The sequence below is a fragment of the Eleutherodactylus coqui genome, unplaced genomic scaffold (assembly GCF_035609145.1).
Source record: "Eleutherodactylus coqui strain aEleCoq1 unplaced genomic scaffold, aEleCoq1.hap1 HAP1_SCAFFOLD_452, whole genome shotgun sequence".
In the NCBI taxonomy this organism is placed as follows: domain Eukaryota; kingdom Metazoa; phylum Chordata; class Amphibia; order Anura; family Eleutherodactylidae; genus Eleutherodactylus; species Eleutherodactylus coqui.
In genome coordinates, this window is record NW_027102021.1 from 32,756 (window position 1) to 48,895 (window position 16,140).

A 16,140-nucleotide genomic window follows, 5' to 3' on the forward strand; every position below is an offset into this window, starting at 1 on the left:
AGTGCGAACGCACCTCCGAAAAGGAAAAAAACCTACTCACGGCCTTAAAAGTCAACGGGACCTGGGATTCCCAGCCGGTCACCCATACTGGTACTTGCCAGGCCTCAAGCTGGCTGGCGGCCGCGATCTGACGAGAGCAGGGACATTCAGCTTAGAATGCCCGTTGACAGCTCCTCCTCCTTTCCTATGGGCTTTCTGCAGTGCGAACGCACTTCCGAAAAGGAAAGAAACCTACTCACGGCCTTAAAAGTCAACGGGACCTGGGATTCCCAGCCGGTCACCCATACTGGTACTTGCCAGGCCTCAAGCTGGCTGGCGGCCGCGATCTGACGAGAGCAGGCACATTCAGCTTAGAATGCCCGTTGACAGCTCCGCCTCCTTTCCTATGGGCTTTCTGCAGTGCGAACGCACCTCCGAAAAGGAAAGAAACCTACTCACGGCCTTAAAAGTCAACGGGACCTGGGATTCCCAGCCGGTCACCCATACTGGTACTTGCCAGGCCTCAAGCTGGCTGGCGGCCGCAATCTGACGAGAGCAGGCACATTCAGCTTAGAATGCCCGTTGACAGCTCCTCCTCCTTTCCTATGGGCTTTCTGCAGTGCGAACGCACCTCCGAAAAGGAAAGCAACCTACTCACGGCCTTAAAAGTCAACGGGACCTGGGATTCCCAGCCGCTCACCCATACTGGTACTTGCCAGGCCTCAAGCTGGCTGGCGGCCGCGATCTGACGAGAGCAGGCACATTCAGCTTAGAATGCCCGTTGACAGCTCCTCCTCCTTTCCTATGGGCTTTCTGCAGTGCGAACGCACCTCCGAAAAGGAAAGAAACCTACTCACGGCCTTAAAAGTCAACGGGACCTGGCATTCCCAGCCGGTCACCCATACTGGTACTTGCCAGGCCTCAAACTGGCTGGCGGCCGCGATCTGACGAGAGCAGGCACATTCAGCTTAGAATGCCCGTTGACAGCTCCTCCTCCTTTCCTATGGGCTTTCTGCAGTGCGAACGCACCTCCGAAAAGGAAAAAAACCTACTCACGGCCTTAAAAGTCAACGGGACCTGGGATTCCCAGCCGGTCACCCATACTGGTACTTGCCAGGCCTCAAGCTGGCTGGCGGCCGCGATCTGACGAGACCAGGCACATTCAGCTTAGAATGCCCGTTGACAGCTCCTCCTCCTTTCCTATGGGCTTTCTGCAGTGCGAACGCACCTCCGAAAAGGAAAAAAACCTACTCACGGCCTTAAAAGTCAACGGGACCTGGGATTCCCAGCCGGTCACCCATACTGGTACTTGCCAGGCCTCAAGCTGGCTGGCGGCCGCGATCTGACGAGAGCAGGCACATTCAGCTTAGAATGCCCGTTGACAGCTCCTCCTCCTTTCCTATGGGCTTTCTGCAGTGCGAACGCACCTCCGAAAAGGAAAGCAACCTGCTCACGGCCTTAAAAGTCAACGGGACTTGGGATTCCCAGCCGGTCACCCATACTGGTACTTGCCAGGCCTCAAGCTGGCTGGCGGCCGCGATCTGACGAGAGCAGGCACATTCAGCTTAGAATGCCCGTTGACAGCTCCTCCTCCTTTCCTATGGGCTTTCTGCAGTGCGAACGCACCTCCGAAAAGGAAAGCAACCTGCTCACGGCCTTAAAAGTCAACGGGACCTGGGATTCCCAGCCGGTCACCCATACTGGTACTTGCCAGGCCTCAAGCTGGCTGGCGGCCGCGATCTGACGAGAGCAGGCACATTCAGCTTAGAATGCCCGTTGACAGCTCCTCCTCCTTTCCTATGGGCTTTCTGCAGTGCGAACGCACCTCCGAAAAGGAAAGAAACCTACTCACGGCCTTAAAAGTCAACGGGACCTGGGATTCCCAGCCGGTCACCCATACTGGTACTTGCCAGGCCTCAAGCTGGCTGGCGGCCGCGATCTGACGAGAGCAGGCACATTCAGCTTAGAATGCCCGTTGACAGCTCCTCCTCCTTTCCTATGGGCTTTCTGCAGTGCGAACGCACTTCCGAAAAGGAAAGAAACCTACTCACGGCCTTAAAAGTCAACGGGACCTGGGATTCCCAGCCGGTCACCCATACTGGTACTTGCCAGGCCTCAAGCTGGCTGGCGGCCGCGATCTGACGAGAGCAGGCACATTCAGCTTAGAATGCCCGTTGACAGCTCCGCCTCCTTTCCTATGGGCTTTCTGCAGTGCGAACGCACCTCCGAAAAGGAAAGAAACCTACTCACGGCCTTAAAAGTCAACGGGACCTGGGATTCCCAGCCGGTCACCCATACTGGTACTTGCCAGGCCTCAAGCTGGCTGGCGGCCGCAATCTGACGAGAGCAGGCACATTCAGCTTAGAATGCCCGTTGACAGCTCCTCCTCCTTTCCTATGGGCTTTCTGCAGTGCGAACGCACCTCCGAAAAGGAAAGAAACCTACCCACGGCCTTAAAAGTCAACGGGACCTGGGATTCCCAGCCGGTCACCCATACTGGTACTTGCCAGGCCTCAAGCTGGCTGGCGGCCGCGATCTGACGAGAGCAGGCACATTCAGCTTAGAATGCCCGTTGACATCTCCTCCTCCTTTCCTATGGGCTTTCTGCAGTGCGAACGCACCTCCGAAAAGGAAAGCAACCTACTCACGGCCTTAAAAGTCAACGGGACCTGGGATTCCCAGCCGGTCACCCATACTGGTACTTGCCAGGCCTCAAGCTGGCTGGCGGCCGCGATCTGACGAGAGCAGGCACATTCAGCTTAGAATGCCCGTTGACAGCTCCTCCTCCTTTCCTATGGGCTTTCTGCAGTGCGAACGCACCTCCGAAAAGGAAAGAAACCTACTCACGGCCTTAAAAGTCAACGGGACCTGGGATTCCCAGCCGGTCACCCATACTGGTACTTGCCAGACCTCAAGCTGGCTGGCGGCCGCGATCTGACGAGAGCAGGCACATTCAGCTTAGAATTCCCGTTGACAGCTCCTCCTCCTTTCCTATGGGCTTTCTGCAGTGCGAACGCACCTCCGAAAAGGAAAGAAACCTACTCACGGCCTTAAAAGTCAACGGGACCTGGGATTCCCAGCCGGTCACCCATACTGGTACTTGCCAGGCCTCAAGCTGGCTGGCGGCCGCGATCTGACGAGAGCAGGCACATTCAGCTTAGAATGCCCGTTGACAGCTCCTCCTCCTTTCCTATGGGCTTTCTGCAGTGCGAACGCACCTCCAAAAAGGAAAGAAACCTACTCACGGCCTTAAAAGTCAACGGGACCTGGGATTCCCAGCCGGTCACCCATACTGGTACTTGCCAGGCCTCAAGCTGGCTGGCGGCCGCGATCTGACGAGAGCAGGCACATTCAGCTTAGAATGCCCGTTGACAGCTCCTCCTCCTTTCCTATGGGCTTTCTGCAGTGCGAACGCACCTCCGAAAAGGAAAGCAACCTACTCACGGCCTTAAAAGTCAACGGGACCTGGGATTCCCAGCCGGTCACCCATACTGGTACTTGCCAGGCCTCAAGCTGGCTGGCGGCCGCGATCTGACGAGAGCAGGCACATTCAGCTTAGAATGCCTGTTGACAGCTCCTCCTCCTTTCCTATGGGCTTTCTGCAGTGCGAACGCACCTCCGAAAAGGAAAGAAACCTACTCACGGCCATAAAAGTCAACGGGACCTGGGATTCCCAGCCGGTCACCCATACTGGTACTTGCCAGGCCTCAAGCTGGCTGGCGGCCGCGATCTGACGAGAGCAGGCACATTCAGCTTAGAATGCCCGTTGACAGCTCCTCCTCCTTTCCTATGGGCTTTCTGCAGTGCGAACGCACCTCCGAAAAGGAAAGCAACCTACTCACGGCCTTAAAAGTCAGCATGACCTGGGATTCCCAGCCGGTCACCCATACTGGTACTTGCCAGGCCTCAAGCTGGCTGGCGGCCGCGATCTGACGAGAGCAGGCACATTCAGCTTAGAATGCCCGTTGACAGCTCCTCCTCCTTTCCTATGGGCTTTCTGCAGTGCGAACGCACCTCCGAAAAGGAAAGAAACCTACTCACGGCCTTAAAAGTCAACGGGACCTGGGATTCCCAGCCGGTCACCCATACTGGTACTTGCCAGGCCTCAAGCTGGCTGGCGGCCGCGATCTGACGAGAGCAGGCACATTCAGCTTAGAATTCCCGTTGACAGCTCCTCCTCCTTTCCTATGGGCTTTCTGCAGTGCAAACGCACCTCCGAAAAGGAAAGAAACCTACTCACGGCCTTAAAAGTCAACGGGACCTGGGATTCCCAGCCGGTCACCCATACTGGTACTTGCCAGGCCTCAAGCTGGCTGGCGGCCGCGATCTGACGAGAGCAGGCACATTCAGCTTAGAATGCCCGTTGACAGCTCCTCCTCCTTTCCTATGGGCTTTCTGCAGTGCGAACGCACCTCCGAAAAGGAAAGAAACCTACTCACGGCCTTAAAAGTCAACGGGACCTGGGATTCCCAGCCGGTCACCCATACTGGTACTTGCCAGGCCTCAAGCTGGCTGGCGGCCGCGATCTGACGAGAGCAGGCACATTCAGCTTAGAATGCCCGTTGACAGCTCCTCCTCCTTTCCTATGGGCTTTCTGCAGTGCGAACGCACCTCCGAAAAGGAAAGAAACCTACTCACGGCCTTAAAAGTCAACGGGACCTGGGATTCCCAGCCGGTCACCCATACTGGTACTTGCCAGGCCGCAAGCTGGCTGGCGGCCGCGATCTGACGAGAGCAGGCACATTCAGCTTAGAATGCCCGTTGACAGCTCCTCCTCCTTTCCTATGGGCTTTCTGCAGTGCGAACGCACCTCCGAAAAGGAAAGAAACCTACTCACGGCCTTAAAAGTCAACGGGACCTGGGATTCCCAGCCGGTCACCCATACTGGTACTTGCCACGCCTCAAGCTGGCTGGCGGCCGCGATCTGACGAGAGCAGGCACATTCAGCTTAGAATGCCCGTTGACAGCTCCTCCTCCTTTCCTATGGGCTTTCTGCAGTGCGAACGCACCTCCGAAAAGGAAAGCAACCTACTCACGGCCTTAAAAGTCAACGGGACCTGGGATTCCCAGCCGGTCACCCATACTGGTACTTGCCAGGCCTCAAGCTGGCTGGCAGCCGCGATCTGACGAGAGCAGGCACATTCAGCTTAGAATGCCCGTTGACAGCTCCTCCTCCTTTCCTATGGGCTTTCTGCAGTGCGAACGCACCTCCGAAAAGGAAAGAAACCTACTCACGGCCTTAAAAGTCAACGGGACCTGGGATTCCCAGCCGGTCACCCATACTGGTACTTGCCAGGCCTCAAGCTGGCTGGCGGCCGCGATCTGACGAGAGCAGGCACATTCAGCTTAGAATGCCCGTTGACAGCTCCTCCTCCTTTCCTATGGGCTTTCTGCAGTGCGAACGCACTTCCGAAAAGGAAAGAAACCTACTCACGGCCTTAAAAGTCAACGGGACCTGGGATTCCCAGCCGGTCACCCATACTGGTACTTGCCAGGCCTCAAGCTGGCTGGCGGCCGCGATCTGACGAGAGCAGGCACATTCAGCTTAGAATGCCCGTTGACAGCTCCGCCTCCTTTCCTATGGGCTTTCTGCAGTGCGAACGCACCTCCGAAAAGGAAAGAAACCTACTCACGGCCTTAAAAGTCAACGGGACCTGGGATTCCCAGCCGGTCACCCATACTGGTACTTGCCAGGCCTCAAGCTGGCTGGCGGCCGCAATCTGACGAGAGCAGGCACATTCAGCTTAGAATGCCCGTTGACAGCTCCTCCTCCTTTCCTATGGGCTTTCTGCAGTGCGAACGCACCTCCGAAAAGGAAAGAAACCTACTCACGGCCTTAAAAGTCAACGGGACCTGGGATTCCCAGCCGGTCACCCATACTGGTACTTGCCAGGCCTCAAGCTGGCTGGCGGCCGCGATCTGACGAGAGCAGGCACATTCAGCTTAGAATGCCCGTTGACAGCTCCTCCTCCTTTCCTATGGGCTTTCTGCAGTGCGAACGCACCTCCGAAAAGGAAAGCAACCTACTCACGGCCTTAAAAGTCAACGGGACCTGGGATTCCCAGCCGGTCACCCATACTGGTACTTGCCAGGCCTCAAGCTGGCTGGCGGCCGCGATCTGACGAGAGCAGGCACATTCAGCTTAGAATGCCCGTTGACAGCTCCTCCTCCTCCTTTCCTATGGGCTTTCTGCAGTGCGAACGCACCTCCGAAAAGGAAAGAAACCTACTCACGGCCTTAAAAGTCAACGGGACCTGGGATTCCCAGCCGGTCACCCATACTGGTACTTGCCAGGCCTCAAGCTGGCTGGCGGCCGCGATCTGACGAGAGCAGGCACATTCAGCTTAGAATTCCCGTTGACAGCTCCTCCTCCTTTCCTATGGGCTTTCTGCAGTGCGGACGCACCTCCGAAAAGGAAAGAAACCTACTCACGGCCTTAAAAGTCAACGGGACCTGGGATTCCCAGCCGGTCACCCATACTGGTACTTGCCAGGCCTCAAGCTGGCTGGCGGCCGCGATCTGACAAGAGCAGGCACATTCAGCTTAGAATGCCCGTTGACAGCTCCTCCTCCTTTCCTATGGGCTTTCTGCAGTGCGAACGCACCTCCGAAAAGGAAAGAAACCTACTCACGGCCTTAAAAGTCAACGGGACCTGGGATTCCCAGCCGGTCACCCATACTGGTACTTGCCAGGCCTCAAGCTGGCTGGCGGCCGCGATCTGACGAGAGCAGGCACATTCAGCTTAGAATGCCCGTTGACAGCTGCTCCTCCTTTCCTATGGGCTTTCTGCAGTGCGAATGCACCTCCGAAAAGGAAAGCAACCTACTCACGGCCTTAAAAGTCAACGGGACCTGGGATTCCCAGCCGGTCACCCATACTGGTACTTGCCAGGCCTCAAGCTGGCTGGCGGCCGCGATCTGACGAGAGCAGGCACATTCAGCTTAGAATGCCCGTTGACAGCTCCTCCTCCTTTCCTATGGGCTTTCTGCAGTGCGAACGCACCTCCGAAAAGGAAAGAAACCTACTCACGGCCTTAAAAGTCAACGGGACCTGGGATTCCCAGCCGGTCACCCATACTGGTACTTGCCAGGCCTCAAGCTGGCTGGCGGCCGCGATCTGACAAGAGCAGGCACATTCAGCTTTGAATGCCCGTTGACAGCTCCTCCTCCTTTCCTATGGGCTTTCTGCAGTGCGAACGCACTTCCGAAAAGGAAAGAAACCTACTCACGGCCTTAAAAGTCAACGGGACCTGGGATTCCCAGCCGGTCACCCATACTGGTACTTGCCAGGCCTCAAGCTGGCTGGCGGCCGCAATCTGACGAGAGCAGGCACATTCAGCTTAGAATGCCTGTTGACAGCTCCTCCTCCTTTCCTATGGGCTTTCTGCAGTGCGAACGCACCTCCGAAAAGGAAAGAAACCTACTCACGGCCTTAAAAGTCAACGGGACCTGGGATTCCCAGCCGGTCACCCATACTGGTACTTGCCAGGCCTCAAGCTGGCTGGCGGCCGCGATCTGACGAGAGCAGGCACATTCAGCTTAGAATGCCCGTTGACAGCTCCTCCTCCTTTCCTATGGGCTTTCTGCAGTGCGAACGCACCTCCGAAAAGGAAAGAAACCTACTCACGGCCTTAAAAGTCAACGGGACCTGGGATTCCCAGCCGGTCACCCATACTGGTACTTGCCAGGCCTCAAGCTGGCTGGCGGCCGCGATCTGACGAGAGCGATCTGACGAGAGCAGGCACATTCAGCTTAGAATGCCCGTTGACAGCTCCTCCTCCTTTCCTATGGGCTTTCTGCAGTGCGAACGCACCTCCGAAACGGAAAGAAACCTACTCACGGCCTTAAAAGTCAACGGGACCTGGGATTCCCAGCCGGTCACCCATACTGGTACTTGCCAGGCCTCAAGCTGGCTGGCGGCCGCGATCTGACGAGAGCAGGCACATTCAGCTTAGAATGCCCGTTGACAGCTCCTCCTCCTTTCCTATGGGCTTTCTGCAGTGCGAACGCACCTCCGAAACGGAAAGAAACCCACTCACGGCCTTAAAAGTCAACGGGACCTGGGATTCCCAGCCGGTCACCCATACTGGTACTTGCCAGGCCTCAAGCTGGCTGGCGGCCGCGATCTGACGAGAGCAGGCACATTCAGCTTAGAATGCCCGTTGACAGCTCCTCCTCCTTTCCTATGGGCTTTCTGCAGTGCGAACGCACCTCCGAAACGGAAAGAAACCTACTCACGGCCTTAAAAGTCAACGGGACCTGGGATTCCCAGCCGGTCACCCATACTGGTACTTGCCAGGCCTCAAGCTGCCTGGCGGCCGCAATCTGACGAGAGCAGGCACATTCAGCTTAGAATGCCCGTTGACAGCTCCTCATCCTTTCCTATGGGCTTTCTGCAGTGCGAACGCACCTCCGAAAAGGAAAGAAAACTACTCACGGCCTTAAAAGTCAACGGGACCTGGGATTCCCAGCCGGTCACCCATACTGGTACTTGCCAGGCCTCAAGCTGGCTGGCGGCCGCGATCTGACGAGAGCAGGCACATTCAGCTTAGAATGCCCGTTGACAGCTCCTCCTCCTTTCCTATGGGCTTTCTGCAGTGCGAACGCACCTCCGAAAAGGAAAGAAACCTACTCACGGCCTTAAAAGTCAACGGGACCTGGGATTCCCAGCCGGTCACCCATACTGGTACTTGCCAGGCCTCAAGCTGGCTGGCGGCCGCGATCTGACGAGAGCAGGCACATTCAGCTTAGAATGCCCGTTGACAGCTCCTCCTCCTTTCCTATGGGCTTTCTGCAGTGCGAACGCACCTCCGAAAAGGAAAGAAACCTACTCACGGCCTTAAAAGTCAACGGGACCTGGGATTCCCAGCCGGTCACCCATACTGGTACTTGCCAGGCCTCAAGCTGGCTGGCGGCCGCGGTCTGACGAGAGCAGGCACATTCAGCTTAGAATGCCCGTTGACAGCTCCTCCTCCTTTCCTATGGGCTTTCTGCAGTGCGAACGCACCTCCGAAACGGAAAGAAACCTACTCACGGCCTTAAAAGTCAACGGGACCTGGGATTCCCAGCCGGTCACCCATACTGGTACTTGCCAGGCCTCAAGCTGGCTGGCGGCCGCGATCTGACGAGAGCAGGCACATTCAGCTTAGAATGCCCGTTGACAGCTCCTCCTCCTTTCCTATGGGCTTTCTGCAGTGCGAACGCACCTCCGAAAAGGAAAGAAACCTACTCACGGCCTTAAAAGTCAACGGGACCTGGGATTCCCAGCCGGTCACCCATACTGGTACTTGCCAGGCCTCAAGCTGGCTGGCGGCCGCGATCTGACGAGAGCAGGCACATTCAGCTTAGAATGCCCGCTGACAGCTCCTCCTCCTTTCCTATGGGCTTTCTGCAGTGCGAACGCACCTCCGAAAAGGAAAGAAACCTACTCACGGCCTTAAAAGTCAACGGGACCTGGGATTCCCAGCCGGTCACCCATACTGGTACTTGCCAGGCCTCAAGCTGGCTGGCGGCCGCGATCTGACGAGAGCAGGCACATTCAGCTTAGAATGCCCGTTGACAGCTCCTCCTCCTTTCCTATGGGCTTTCTGCAGTGCGAACGCACCTCCAAAAAGGAAAGAAACCTACTCACGGCCTTAAAAGTCAACGGGACCTGGGATTCCCAGCCGGTCACCCATACTGGTACTTGCCAGGCCTCAAGCTGGCTGGCGGCCGCGATCTGACGAGAGCAGGCACATTCAGCTTAGAATGCCCGTTGACAGCTCCTCCTCCTTTCCTATGGGCTTTCTGCAGTGCGAACGCACCTCCGAAAAGGAAAGCAACCTACTCACGGCCTTAAAAGTCAACGGGACCTGGGATTCCCAGCCGGTCACCCATACTGGTACTTGCCAGGCCTCAAGCTGGCTGGCGGCCGCGATCTGACGAGAGCAGGCACATTCAGCTTAGAATGCCTGTTGACAGCTCCTCCTCCTTTCCTATGGGCTTTCTGCAGTGCGAACGCACCTCCGAAAAGGAAAGAAACCTACTCACGGCCATAAAAGTCAACGGGACCTGGGATTCCCAGCCGGTCACCCATACTGGTACTTGCCAGGCCTCAAGCTGGCTGGCGGCCGCGATCTGACGAGAGCAGGCACATTCAGCTTAGAATGCCCGTTGACAGCTCCTCCTCCTTTCCTATGGGCTTTCTGCAGTGCGAACGCACCTCCGAAAAGGAAAGCAACCTACTCACGGCCTTAAAAGTCAGCATGACCTGGGATTCCCAGCCGGTCACCCATACTGGTACTTGCCAGGCCTCAAGCTGGCTGGCGGCCGCGATCTGACGAGAGCAGGCACATTCAGCTTAGAATGCCCGTTGACAGCTCCTCCTCCTTTCCTATGGGCTTTCTGCAGTGCGAACGCACCTCCGAAAAGGAAAGAAACCTACTCACGGCCTTAAAAGTCAACGGGACCTGGGATTCCCAGCCGGTCACCCATACTGGTACTTGCCAGGCCTCAAGCTGGCTGGCGGCCGCGATCTGACGAGAGCAGGCACATTCAGCTTAGAATGCCCGTTGACAGCTCCTCCTCCTTTCCTATGGGCTTTCTGCAGTGCGAACGCACCTCCGAAAAGGAAAGAAACCTACTCACGGCCTTAAAAGTCAACGGGACCTGGGATTCCCAGCCGGTCACCCATACTGGTACTTGCCACGCCTCAAGCTGGCTGGCGGCCGCGATCTGACGAGAGCAGGCACATTCAGCTTAGAATGCCCGTTGACAGCTCCTCCTCCTTTCCTATGGGCTTTCTGCAGTGCGAACGCACCTCCGAAAAGGAAAGCAACCTACTCACGGCCTTAAAAGTCAACGGGACCTGGGATTCCCAGCCGGTCACCCATACTGGTACTTGCCAGGCCTCAAGCTGGCTGGCGGCCGCGATCTGACGAGAGCAGGCACATTCAGCTTAGAATGCCTGTTGACAGCTCCTCCTCCTTTCCTATGGGCTTTCTGCAGTGCGAACGCACCTCCGAAAAGGAAAGAAACCTACTCACGGCCATAAAAGTCAACGGGACCTGGGATTCCCAGCCGGTCACCCATACTGGTACTTGCCAGGCCTCAAGCTGGCTGGCGGCCGCGATCTGACGAGAGCAGGCACATTCAGCTTAGAATGCCCGTTGACAGCTCCTCCTCCTTTCCTATGGGCTTTCTGCAGTGCGAACGCACCTCCGAAAAGGAAAGCAACCTACTCACGGCCTTAAAAGTCAGCATGACCTGGGATTCCCAGCCGGTCACCCATACTGGTACTTGCCAGGCCTCAAGCTGGCTGGCGGCCGCGATCTGACGAGAGCAGGCACATTCAGCTTAGAATGCCCGTTGACAGCTCCTCCTCCTTTCCTATGGGCTTTCTGCAGTGCGAACGCACCTCCGAAAAGGAAAGAAACCTACTCACGGCCTTAAAAGTCAACGGGACCTGGGATTCCCAGCCGGTCACCCATACTGGTACTTGCCAGGCCTCAAGCTGGCTGGCGGCCGCGATCTGACGAGAGCAGGCACATTCAGCTTAGAATTCCCGTTGACAGCTCCTCCTCCTTTCCTATGGGCTTTCTGCAGTGCAAACGCACCTCCGAAAAGGAAAGAAACCTACTCACGGCCTTAAAAGTCAACGGGACCTGGGATTCCCAGCCGGTCACCCATACTGGTACTTGCCAGGCCTCAAGCTGGCTGGCGGCCGCGATCTGACGAGAGCAGGCACATTCAGCTTAGAATGCCCGTTGACAGCTCCTCCTCCTTTCCTATGGGCTTTCTGCAGTGCGAACGCACCTCCGAAAAGGAAAGAAACCTACTCACGGCCTTAAAAGTCAACGGGACCTGGGATTCCCAGCCGGTCACCCATACTGGTACTTGCCAGGCCTCAAGCTGGCTGGCGGCCGCGATCTGACGAGAGCAGGCACATTCAGCTTAGAATGCCCGTTGACAGCTCCTCCTCCTTTCCTATGGGCTTTCTGCAGTGCGAACGCACCTCCGAAAAGGAAAGAAACCTACTCACGGCCTTAAAAGTCAACGGGACCTGGGATTCCCAGCCGGTCACCCATACTGGTACTTGCCAGGCCGCAAGCTGGCTGGCGGCCGCGATCTGACGAGAGCAGGCACATTCAGCTTAGAATGCCCGTTGACAGCTCCTCCTCCTTTCCTATGGGCTTTCTGCAGTGCGAACGCACCTCCGAAAAGGAAAGAAACCTACTCACGGCCTTAAAAGTCAACGGGACCTGGGATTCCCAGCCGGTCACCCATACTGGTACTTGCCAGGCCTCAAGCTGGCTGGCGGCCGCGATCTGACGAGAGCAGGCACATTCAGCTTAGAATGCCCGTTGACAGCTCCTCCTCCTTTCCTATGGGCTTTCTGCAGTGCGAACGCACCTCCGAAAAGGAAAGAAACCTACTCACGGCCTTAAAAGTCAACGGGACCTGGGATTCCCAGCCGGTCACCCATACTGGTACTTGCCACGCCTCAAGCTGGCTGGCGGCCGCGATCTGACGAGAGCAGGCACATTCAGCTTAGAATGCCCGTTGACAGCTCCTCCTCCTTTCCTATGGGCTTTCTGCAGTGCGAACGCACCTCCGAAAAGGAAAGCAACCTACTCACGGCCTTAAAAGTCAACGGGACCTGGGATTCCCAGCCGGTCACCCATACTGGTACTTGCCAGGCCTCAAGCTGGCTGGCAGCCGCGATCTGACGAGAGCAGGCACATTCAGCTTAGAATGCCCGTTGACAGCTCCTCCTCCTTTCCTATGGGCTTTCTGCAGTGCGAACGCACCTCCGAAAAGGAAAGAAACCTACTCACGGCCTTAAAAGTCAACGGGACCTGGGATTCCCAGCCGGTCACCCATACTGGTACTTGCCAGGCCTCAAGCTGGCTGGCGGCCGCGATCTGACGAGAGCAGGCACATTCAGCTTAGAATGCCCGTTGACAGCTCCTCCTCCTTTCCTATGGGCTTTCTGCAGTGCGAACGCACCTCCGAAAAGGAAAGAAACCTACTCACGGCCTTAAAAGTCAACGGGACCTGGGATTCCCAGCCGGTCACCCATACTGGTACTTGCCAGGCCTCAAGCTGGCTGGCGGCCGCAATCTGACGAGAGCAGGCACATTCAGCTTAGAATGCCCGTTGACAGCTCCTCCTCCTTTCCTATGGGCTTTCTGCAGTGCGAACGCACCTCCGAAAAGGAAAGAAACCTACTCACGGCCTTAAAAGTCAACGGGACCTGGGATTCCCAGCCGGTCACCCATACTGGTACTTGCCAGGCCTCAAGCTGGCTGGCGGCCGCGATCTGACGAGAGCAGGCACATTCAGCTTAGAATGCCCGTTGACAGCTCCTCCTCCTTTCCTATGGGCTTTCTGCAGTGCGAACGCACCTCCGAAAAGGAAAGCAACCTACTCACGGCCTTAAAAGTCAACGGGACCTGGGATTCCCAGCCGGTCACCCATACTGGTACTTGCCAGGCCTCAAGCTGGCTGGCGGCCGCGATCTGACGAGAGCAGGCACATTCAGCTTAGAATGCCCGTTGACAGCTCCTCCTCCTCCTTTCCTATGGGCTTTCTGCAGTGCGAACGCACCTCCGAAAAGGAAAGAAACCTACTCACGGCCTTAAAAGTCAACGGGACCTGGGATTCCCAGCCGGTCACCCATACTGGTACTTGCCAGGCCTCAAGCTGGCTGGCGGCCGCGATCTGACGAGAGCAGGCACATTCAGCTTAGAATTCCCGTTGACAGCTCCTCCTCCTTTCCTATGGGCTTTCTGCAGTGCGGACGCACCTCCGAAAAGGAAAGAAACCTACTCACGGCCTTAAAAGTCAACGGGACCTGGGATTCCCAGCCGGTCACCCATACTGGTACTTGCCAGGCCTCAAGCTGGCTGGCGGCCGCGATCTGACAAGAGCAGGCACATTCAGCTTAGAATGCCCGTTGACAGCTCCTCCTCCTTTCCTATGGGCTTTCTGCAGTGCGAACGCACCTCCGAAAAGGAAAGAAACCTACTCACGGCCTTAAAAGTCAACGGGACCTGGGATTCCCAGCCGGTCACCCATACTGGTACTTGCCAGGCCTCAAGCTGGCTGGCGGCCGCGATCTGACGAGAGCAGGCACATTCAGCTTAGAATGCCCGTTGACAGCTCCTCCTCCTTTCCTATGGGCTTTCTGCAGTGCGAACGCACCTCCGAAAAGGAAAGCAACCTACTCACGGCCTTAAAAGTCAACGGGACCTGGGATTCCCAGCCGGTCACCCATACTGGTACTTGCCAGGCCTCAAGCTGGCTGGCGGCCGCGATCTGACGAGAGCAGGCACATTCAGCTTAGAATGCCCGTTGACAGCTCCTCCTCCTTTCCTATGGGCTTTCTGCAGTGCGAACGCACCTCCGAAAAGGAAAGAAACCTACTCACGGCCTTAAAAGTCAACGGGACCTGGGATTCCCAGCCGGTCACCCATACTGGTACTTGCCAGGCCTCAAGCTGGCTGGCGGCCGCGATCTGACAAGAGCAGGCACATTCAGCTTTGAATGCCCGTTGACAGCACCTCCTCCTTTCCTATGGGCTTTCTGCAGTGCGAACGCACTTCCGAAAAGGAAAGAAACCTACTCACGGCCTTAAAAGTCAACGGGACCTGGGATTCCCAGCCGGTCACCCATACTGGTACTTGCCAGGCCTCAAGCTGGCTGGCGGCCGCAATCTGACGAGAGCAGGCACATTCAGCTTAGAATGCCTGTTGACAGCTCCTCCTCCTTTCCTATGGGCTTTCTGCAGTGCGAACGCACCTCCGAAAAGGAAAGAAACCTACTCACGGCCTTAAAAGTCAACGGGACCTGGGATTCCCAGCCGGTCACCCATACTGGTACTTGCCAGGCCTCAAGCTGGCTGGCGGCCGCGATCTGACGAGAGCAGGCACATTCAGCTTAGAATGCCCGTTGACAGCTCCTCCTCCTTTCCTATGGGCTTTCTGCAGTGCGAACGCACCTCCGAAAAGGAAAGAAACCTACTCACGGCCTTAAAAGTCAACGGGACCTGGGATTCCCAGCCGGTCACCCATACTGGTACTTGCCAGGCCTCAAGCTGGCTGGCGGCCGCGATCTGACGAGAGCGATCTGACGAGAGCAGGCACATTCAGCTTAGAATGCCCGTTGACAGCTCCTCCTCCTTTCCTATGGGCTTTCTGCAGTGCGAACGCACCTCCGAAACGGAAAGAAACCTACTCACGGCCTTAAAAGTCAACGGGACCTGGGATTCCCAGCCGGTCACCCATACTGGTACTTGCCAGGCCTCAAGCTGGCTGGCGGCCGCGATCTGACGAGAGCAGGCACATTCAGCTTAGAATGCCCGTTGACAGCTCCTCCTCCTTTCCTATGGGCTTTCTGCAGTGCGAACGCACCTCCGAAACGGAAAGAAACCCACTCACGGCCTTAAAAGTCAACGGGACCTGGGATTCCCAGCCGGTCACCCATACTGGTACTTGCCAGGCCTCAAGCTGGCTGGCGGCCGCGATCTGACGAGAGCAGGCACATTCAGCTTAGAATGCCCGTTGACAGCTCCTCCTCCTTTCCTATGGGCTTTCTGCAGTGCGAACGCACCTCCGAAACGGAAAGAAACCTACTCACGGCCTTAAAAGTCAACGGGACCTGGGATTCCCAGCCGGTCACCCATACTGGTACTTGCCAGGCCTCAAGCTGCCTGGCGGCCGCAATCTGACGAGAGCAGGCACATTCAGCTTAGAATGCCCGTTGACAGCTCCTCATCCTTTCCTATGGGCTTTCTGCAGTGCGAACGCACCTCCGAAAAGGAAAGAAAACTACTCACGGCCTTAAAAGTCAACGGGACCTGGGATTCCCAGCCGGTCACCCATACTGGTACTTGCCAGGCCTCAAGCTGGCTGGCGGCCGCGATCTGACGAGAGCAGGCACATTCAGCTTAGAATGCCCGTTGACAGCTCCTCCTCCTTTCCTATGGGCTTTCTGCAGTGCGAACGCACCTCCGAAAAGGAAAGAAACCTACTCACGGCCTTAAAAGTCAACGGGACCTGGGATTCCCAGCCGGTCACCCATACTGGTACTTGCCAGGCCTCAAGCTGGCTGGCGGCCGCGATCTGACGAGAGCAGGCACATTCAGCTTAGAATGCCCGTTGACAGCTCCTCCTCCTTTCCT

The 16,140-nt window shown here is 56.7% G+C and overlaps 72 pseudogenes; all 72 read right to left on the reverse strand.

Annotated features, from left to right (window-relative positions):
* Positions 1-49: 49 nt before the first annotated feature.
* Positions 50-168, reverse strand: LOC136594484 (5S ribosomal RNA; annotated as a pseudogene).
* An 80-nt stretch (positions 169-248) lies between these two features.
* LOC136594336 (5S ribosomal RNA) lies at positions 249-367 on the reverse strand (annotated as a pseudogene).
* An 80-nt stretch (positions 368-447) lies between these two features.
* On the reverse strand, positions 448-566 carry LOC136594536 (5S ribosomal RNA; annotated as a pseudogene).
* An 80-nt stretch (positions 567-646) lies between these two features.
* LOC136594619 (5S ribosomal RNA) lies at positions 647-765 on the reverse strand (annotated as a pseudogene).
* Positions 766-845: 80 nt separating this feature from the next.
* On the reverse strand, positions 846-964 carry LOC136594523 (5S ribosomal RNA; annotated as a pseudogene).
* Positions 965-1,044: 80 nt separating this feature from the next.
* Positions 1,045-1,163, reverse strand: LOC136594575 (5S ribosomal RNA; annotated as a pseudogene).
* Positions 1,164-1,243: 80 nt separating this feature from the next.
* LOC136594337 (5S ribosomal RNA) lies at positions 1,244-1,362 on the reverse strand (annotated as a pseudogene).
* Positions 1,363-1,442: 80 nt separating this feature from the next.
* LOC136594585 (5S ribosomal RNA) lies at positions 1,443-1,561 on the reverse strand (annotated as a pseudogene).
* An 80-nt stretch (positions 1,562-1,641) lies between these two features.
* On the reverse strand, positions 1,642-1,760 carry LOC136594338 (5S ribosomal RNA; annotated as a pseudogene).
* Positions 1,761-1,840: 80 nt separating this feature from the next.
* Positions 1,841-1,959, reverse strand: LOC136594340 (5S ribosomal RNA; annotated as a pseudogene).
* An 80-nt stretch (positions 1,960-2,039) lies between these two features.
* On the reverse strand, positions 2,040-2,158 carry LOC136594341 (5S ribosomal RNA; annotated as a pseudogene).
* Positions 2,159-2,238: 80 nt separating this feature from the next.
* LOC136594538 (5S ribosomal RNA) lies at positions 2,239-2,357 on the reverse strand (annotated as a pseudogene).
* Positions 2,358-2,437: 80 nt separating this feature from the next.
* LOC136594342 (5S ribosomal RNA) lies at positions 2,438-2,556 on the reverse strand (annotated as a pseudogene).
* An 80-nt stretch (positions 2,557-2,636) lies between these two features.
* Positions 2,637-2,755, reverse strand: LOC136594343 (5S ribosomal RNA; annotated as a pseudogene).
* An 80-nt stretch (positions 2,756-2,835) lies between these two features.
* LOC136594597 (5S ribosomal RNA) lies at positions 2,836-2,954 on the reverse strand (annotated as a pseudogene).
* Positions 2,955-3,034: 80 nt separating this feature from the next.
* Positions 3,035-3,153, reverse strand: LOC136594344 (5S ribosomal RNA; annotated as a pseudogene).
* Positions 3,154-3,233: 80 nt separating this feature from the next.
* Positions 3,234-3,352, reverse strand: LOC136594345 (5S ribosomal RNA; annotated as a pseudogene).
* Positions 3,353-3,432: 80 nt separating this feature from the next.
* Positions 3,433-3,551, reverse strand: LOC136594579 (5S ribosomal RNA; annotated as a pseudogene).
* An 80-nt stretch (positions 3,552-3,631) lies between these two features.
* LOC136594347 (5S ribosomal RNA) lies at positions 3,632-3,750 on the reverse strand (annotated as a pseudogene).
* Positions 3,751-4,029: 279 nt separating this feature from the next.
* Positions 4,030-4,148, reverse strand: LOC136594516 (5S ribosomal RNA; annotated as a pseudogene).
* Positions 4,149-4,228: 80 nt separating this feature from the next.
* Positions 4,229-4,347, reverse strand: LOC136594348 (5S ribosomal RNA; annotated as a pseudogene).
* Positions 4,348-4,427: 80 nt separating this feature from the next.
* On the reverse strand, positions 4,428-4,546 carry LOC136594349 (5S ribosomal RNA; annotated as a pseudogene).
* Positions 4,547-4,626: 80 nt separating this feature from the next.
* LOC136594565 (5S ribosomal RNA) lies at positions 4,627-4,745 on the reverse strand (annotated as a pseudogene).
* An 80-nt stretch (positions 4,746-4,825) lies between these two features.
* Positions 4,826-4,944, reverse strand: LOC136594587 (5S ribosomal RNA; annotated as a pseudogene).
* Positions 4,945-5,024: 80 nt separating this feature from the next.
* LOC136594465 (5S ribosomal RNA) lies at positions 5,025-5,143 on the reverse strand (annotated as a pseudogene).
* Positions 5,144-5,223: 80 nt separating this feature from the next.
* Positions 5,224-5,342, reverse strand: LOC136594351 (5S ribosomal RNA; annotated as a pseudogene).
* Positions 5,343-5,422: 80 nt separating this feature from the next.
* Positions 5,423-5,541, reverse strand: LOC136594352 (5S ribosomal RNA; annotated as a pseudogene).
* An 80-nt stretch (positions 5,542-5,621) lies between these two features.
* Positions 5,622-5,740, reverse strand: LOC136594539 (5S ribosomal RNA; annotated as a pseudogene).
* An 80-nt stretch (positions 5,741-5,820) lies between these two features.
* Positions 5,821-5,939, reverse strand: LOC136594353 (5S ribosomal RNA; annotated as a pseudogene).
* An 80-nt stretch (positions 5,940-6,019) lies between these two features.
* On the reverse strand, positions 6,020-6,138 carry LOC136594354 (5S ribosomal RNA; annotated as a pseudogene).
* Positions 6,139-6,221: 83 nt separating this feature from the next.
* LOC136594518 (5S ribosomal RNA) lies at positions 6,222-6,340 on the reverse strand (annotated as a pseudogene).
* Positions 6,341-6,420: 80 nt separating this feature from the next.
* Positions 6,421-6,539, reverse strand: LOC136594558 (5S ribosomal RNA; annotated as a pseudogene).
* Positions 6,540-6,619: 80 nt separating this feature from the next.
* On the reverse strand, positions 6,620-6,738 carry LOC136594355 (5S ribosomal RNA; annotated as a pseudogene).
* Positions 6,739-6,818: 80 nt separating this feature from the next.
* LOC136594356 (5S ribosomal RNA) lies at positions 6,819-6,937 on the reverse strand (annotated as a pseudogene).
* A 478-nt stretch (positions 6,938-7,415) lies between these two features.
* LOC136594357 (5S ribosomal RNA) lies at positions 7,416-7,534 on the reverse strand (annotated as a pseudogene).
* A 293-nt stretch (positions 7,535-7,827) lies between these two features.
* On the reverse strand, positions 7,828-7,946 carry LOC136594359 (5S ribosomal RNA; annotated as a pseudogene).
* Positions 7,947-8,026: 80 nt separating this feature from the next.
* Positions 8,027-8,145, reverse strand: LOC136594360 (5S ribosomal RNA; annotated as a pseudogene).
* An 80-nt stretch (positions 8,146-8,225) lies between these two features.
* LOC136594458 (5S ribosomal RNA) lies at positions 8,226-8,344 on the reverse strand (annotated as a pseudogene).
* Positions 8,345-8,424: 80 nt separating this feature from the next.
* On the reverse strand, positions 8,425-8,543 carry LOC136594362 (5S ribosomal RNA; annotated as a pseudogene).
* An 80-nt stretch (positions 8,544-8,623) lies between these two features.
* Positions 8,624-8,742, reverse strand: LOC136594363 (5S ribosomal RNA; annotated as a pseudogene).
* An 80-nt stretch (positions 8,743-8,822) lies between these two features.
* LOC136594489 (5S ribosomal RNA) lies at positions 8,823-8,941 on the reverse strand (annotated as a pseudogene).
* An 80-nt stretch (positions 8,942-9,021) lies between these two features.
* Positions 9,022-9,140, reverse strand: LOC136594364 (5S ribosomal RNA; annotated as a pseudogene).
* An 80-nt stretch (positions 9,141-9,220) lies between these two features.
* LOC136594503 (5S ribosomal RNA) lies at positions 9,221-9,339 on the reverse strand (annotated as a pseudogene).
* Positions 9,340-9,419: 80 nt separating this feature from the next.
* Positions 9,420-9,538, reverse strand: LOC136594365 (5S ribosomal RNA; annotated as a pseudogene).
* Positions 9,539-9,618: 80 nt separating this feature from the next.
* LOC136594366 (5S ribosomal RNA) lies at positions 9,619-9,737 on the reverse strand (annotated as a pseudogene).
* An 80-nt stretch (positions 9,738-9,817) lies between these two features.
* LOC136594580 (5S ribosomal RNA) lies at positions 9,818-9,936 on the reverse strand (annotated as a pseudogene).
* An 80-nt stretch (positions 9,937-10,016) lies between these two features.
* Positions 10,017-10,135, reverse strand: LOC136594367 (5S ribosomal RNA; annotated as a pseudogene).
* Positions 10,136-10,414: 279 nt separating this feature from the next.
* Positions 10,415-10,533, reverse strand: LOC136594368 (5S ribosomal RNA; annotated as a pseudogene).
* Positions 10,534-10,613: 80 nt separating this feature from the next.
* Positions 10,614-10,732, reverse strand: LOC136594588 (5S ribosomal RNA; annotated as a pseudogene).
* Positions 10,733-10,812: 80 nt separating this feature from the next.
* LOC136594582 (5S ribosomal RNA) lies at positions 10,813-10,931 on the reverse strand (annotated as a pseudogene).
* An 80-nt stretch (positions 10,932-11,011) lies between these two features.
* Positions 11,012-11,130, reverse strand: LOC136594369 (5S ribosomal RNA; annotated as a pseudogene).
* A 279-nt stretch (positions 11,131-11,409) lies between these two features.
* Positions 11,410-11,528, reverse strand: LOC136594519 (5S ribosomal RNA; annotated as a pseudogene).
* An 80-nt stretch (positions 11,529-11,608) lies between these two features.
* On the reverse strand, positions 11,609-11,727 carry LOC136594371 (5S ribosomal RNA; annotated as a pseudogene).
* An 80-nt stretch (positions 11,728-11,807) lies between these two features.
* On the reverse strand, positions 11,808-11,926 carry LOC136594373 (5S ribosomal RNA; annotated as a pseudogene).
* An 80-nt stretch (positions 11,927-12,006) lies between these two features.
* On the reverse strand, positions 12,007-12,125 carry LOC136594567 (5S ribosomal RNA; annotated as a pseudogene).
* Positions 12,126-12,205: 80 nt separating this feature from the next.
* On the reverse strand, positions 12,206-12,324 carry LOC136594374 (5S ribosomal RNA; annotated as a pseudogene).
* An 80-nt stretch (positions 12,325-12,404) lies between these two features.
* Positions 12,405-12,523, reverse strand: LOC136594589 (5S ribosomal RNA; annotated as a pseudogene).
* Positions 12,524-12,603: 80 nt separating this feature from the next.
* On the reverse strand, positions 12,604-12,722 carry LOC136594466 (5S ribosomal RNA; annotated as a pseudogene).
* An 80-nt stretch (positions 12,723-12,802) lies between these two features.
* LOC136594375 (5S ribosomal RNA) lies at positions 12,803-12,921 on the reverse strand (annotated as a pseudogene).
* An 80-nt stretch (positions 12,922-13,001) lies between these two features.
* Positions 13,002-13,120, reverse strand: LOC136594540 (5S ribosomal RNA; annotated as a pseudogene).
* An 80-nt stretch (positions 13,121-13,200) lies between these two features.
* Positions 13,201-13,319, reverse strand: LOC136594376 (5S ribosomal RNA; annotated as a pseudogene).
* An 80-nt stretch (positions 13,320-13,399) lies between these two features.
* LOC136594377 (5S ribosomal RNA) lies at positions 13,400-13,518 on the reverse strand (annotated as a pseudogene).
* Positions 13,519-13,601: 83 nt separating this feature from the next.
* Positions 13,602-13,720, reverse strand: LOC136594520 (5S ribosomal RNA; annotated as a pseudogene).
* An 80-nt stretch (positions 13,721-13,800) lies between these two features.
* On the reverse strand, positions 13,801-13,919 carry LOC136594560 (5S ribosomal RNA; annotated as a pseudogene).
* Positions 13,920-13,999: 80 nt separating this feature from the next.
* On the reverse strand, positions 14,000-14,118 carry LOC136594378 (5S ribosomal RNA; annotated as a pseudogene).
* An 80-nt stretch (positions 14,119-14,198) lies between these two features.
* LOC136594379 (5S ribosomal RNA) lies at positions 14,199-14,317 on the reverse strand (annotated as a pseudogene).
* A 478-nt stretch (positions 14,318-14,795) lies between these two features.
* LOC136594380 (5S ribosomal RNA) lies at positions 14,796-14,914 on the reverse strand (annotated as a pseudogene).
* A 293-nt stretch (positions 14,915-15,207) lies between these two features.
* LOC136594381 (5S ribosomal RNA) lies at positions 15,208-15,326 on the reverse strand (annotated as a pseudogene).
* An 80-nt stretch (positions 15,327-15,406) lies between these two features.
* LOC136594384 (5S ribosomal RNA) lies at positions 15,407-15,525 on the reverse strand (annotated as a pseudogene).
* An 80-nt stretch (positions 15,526-15,605) lies between these two features.
* Positions 15,606-15,724, reverse strand: LOC136594459 (5S ribosomal RNA; annotated as a pseudogene).
* Positions 15,725-15,804: 80 nt separating this feature from the next.
* On the reverse strand, positions 15,805-15,923 carry LOC136594385 (5S ribosomal RNA; annotated as a pseudogene).
* Positions 15,924-16,003: 80 nt separating this feature from the next.
* Positions 16,004-16,122, reverse strand: LOC136594386 (5S ribosomal RNA; annotated as a pseudogene).
* Between the last annotated feature and the right edge of the window lie 18 nt (positions 16,123-16,140).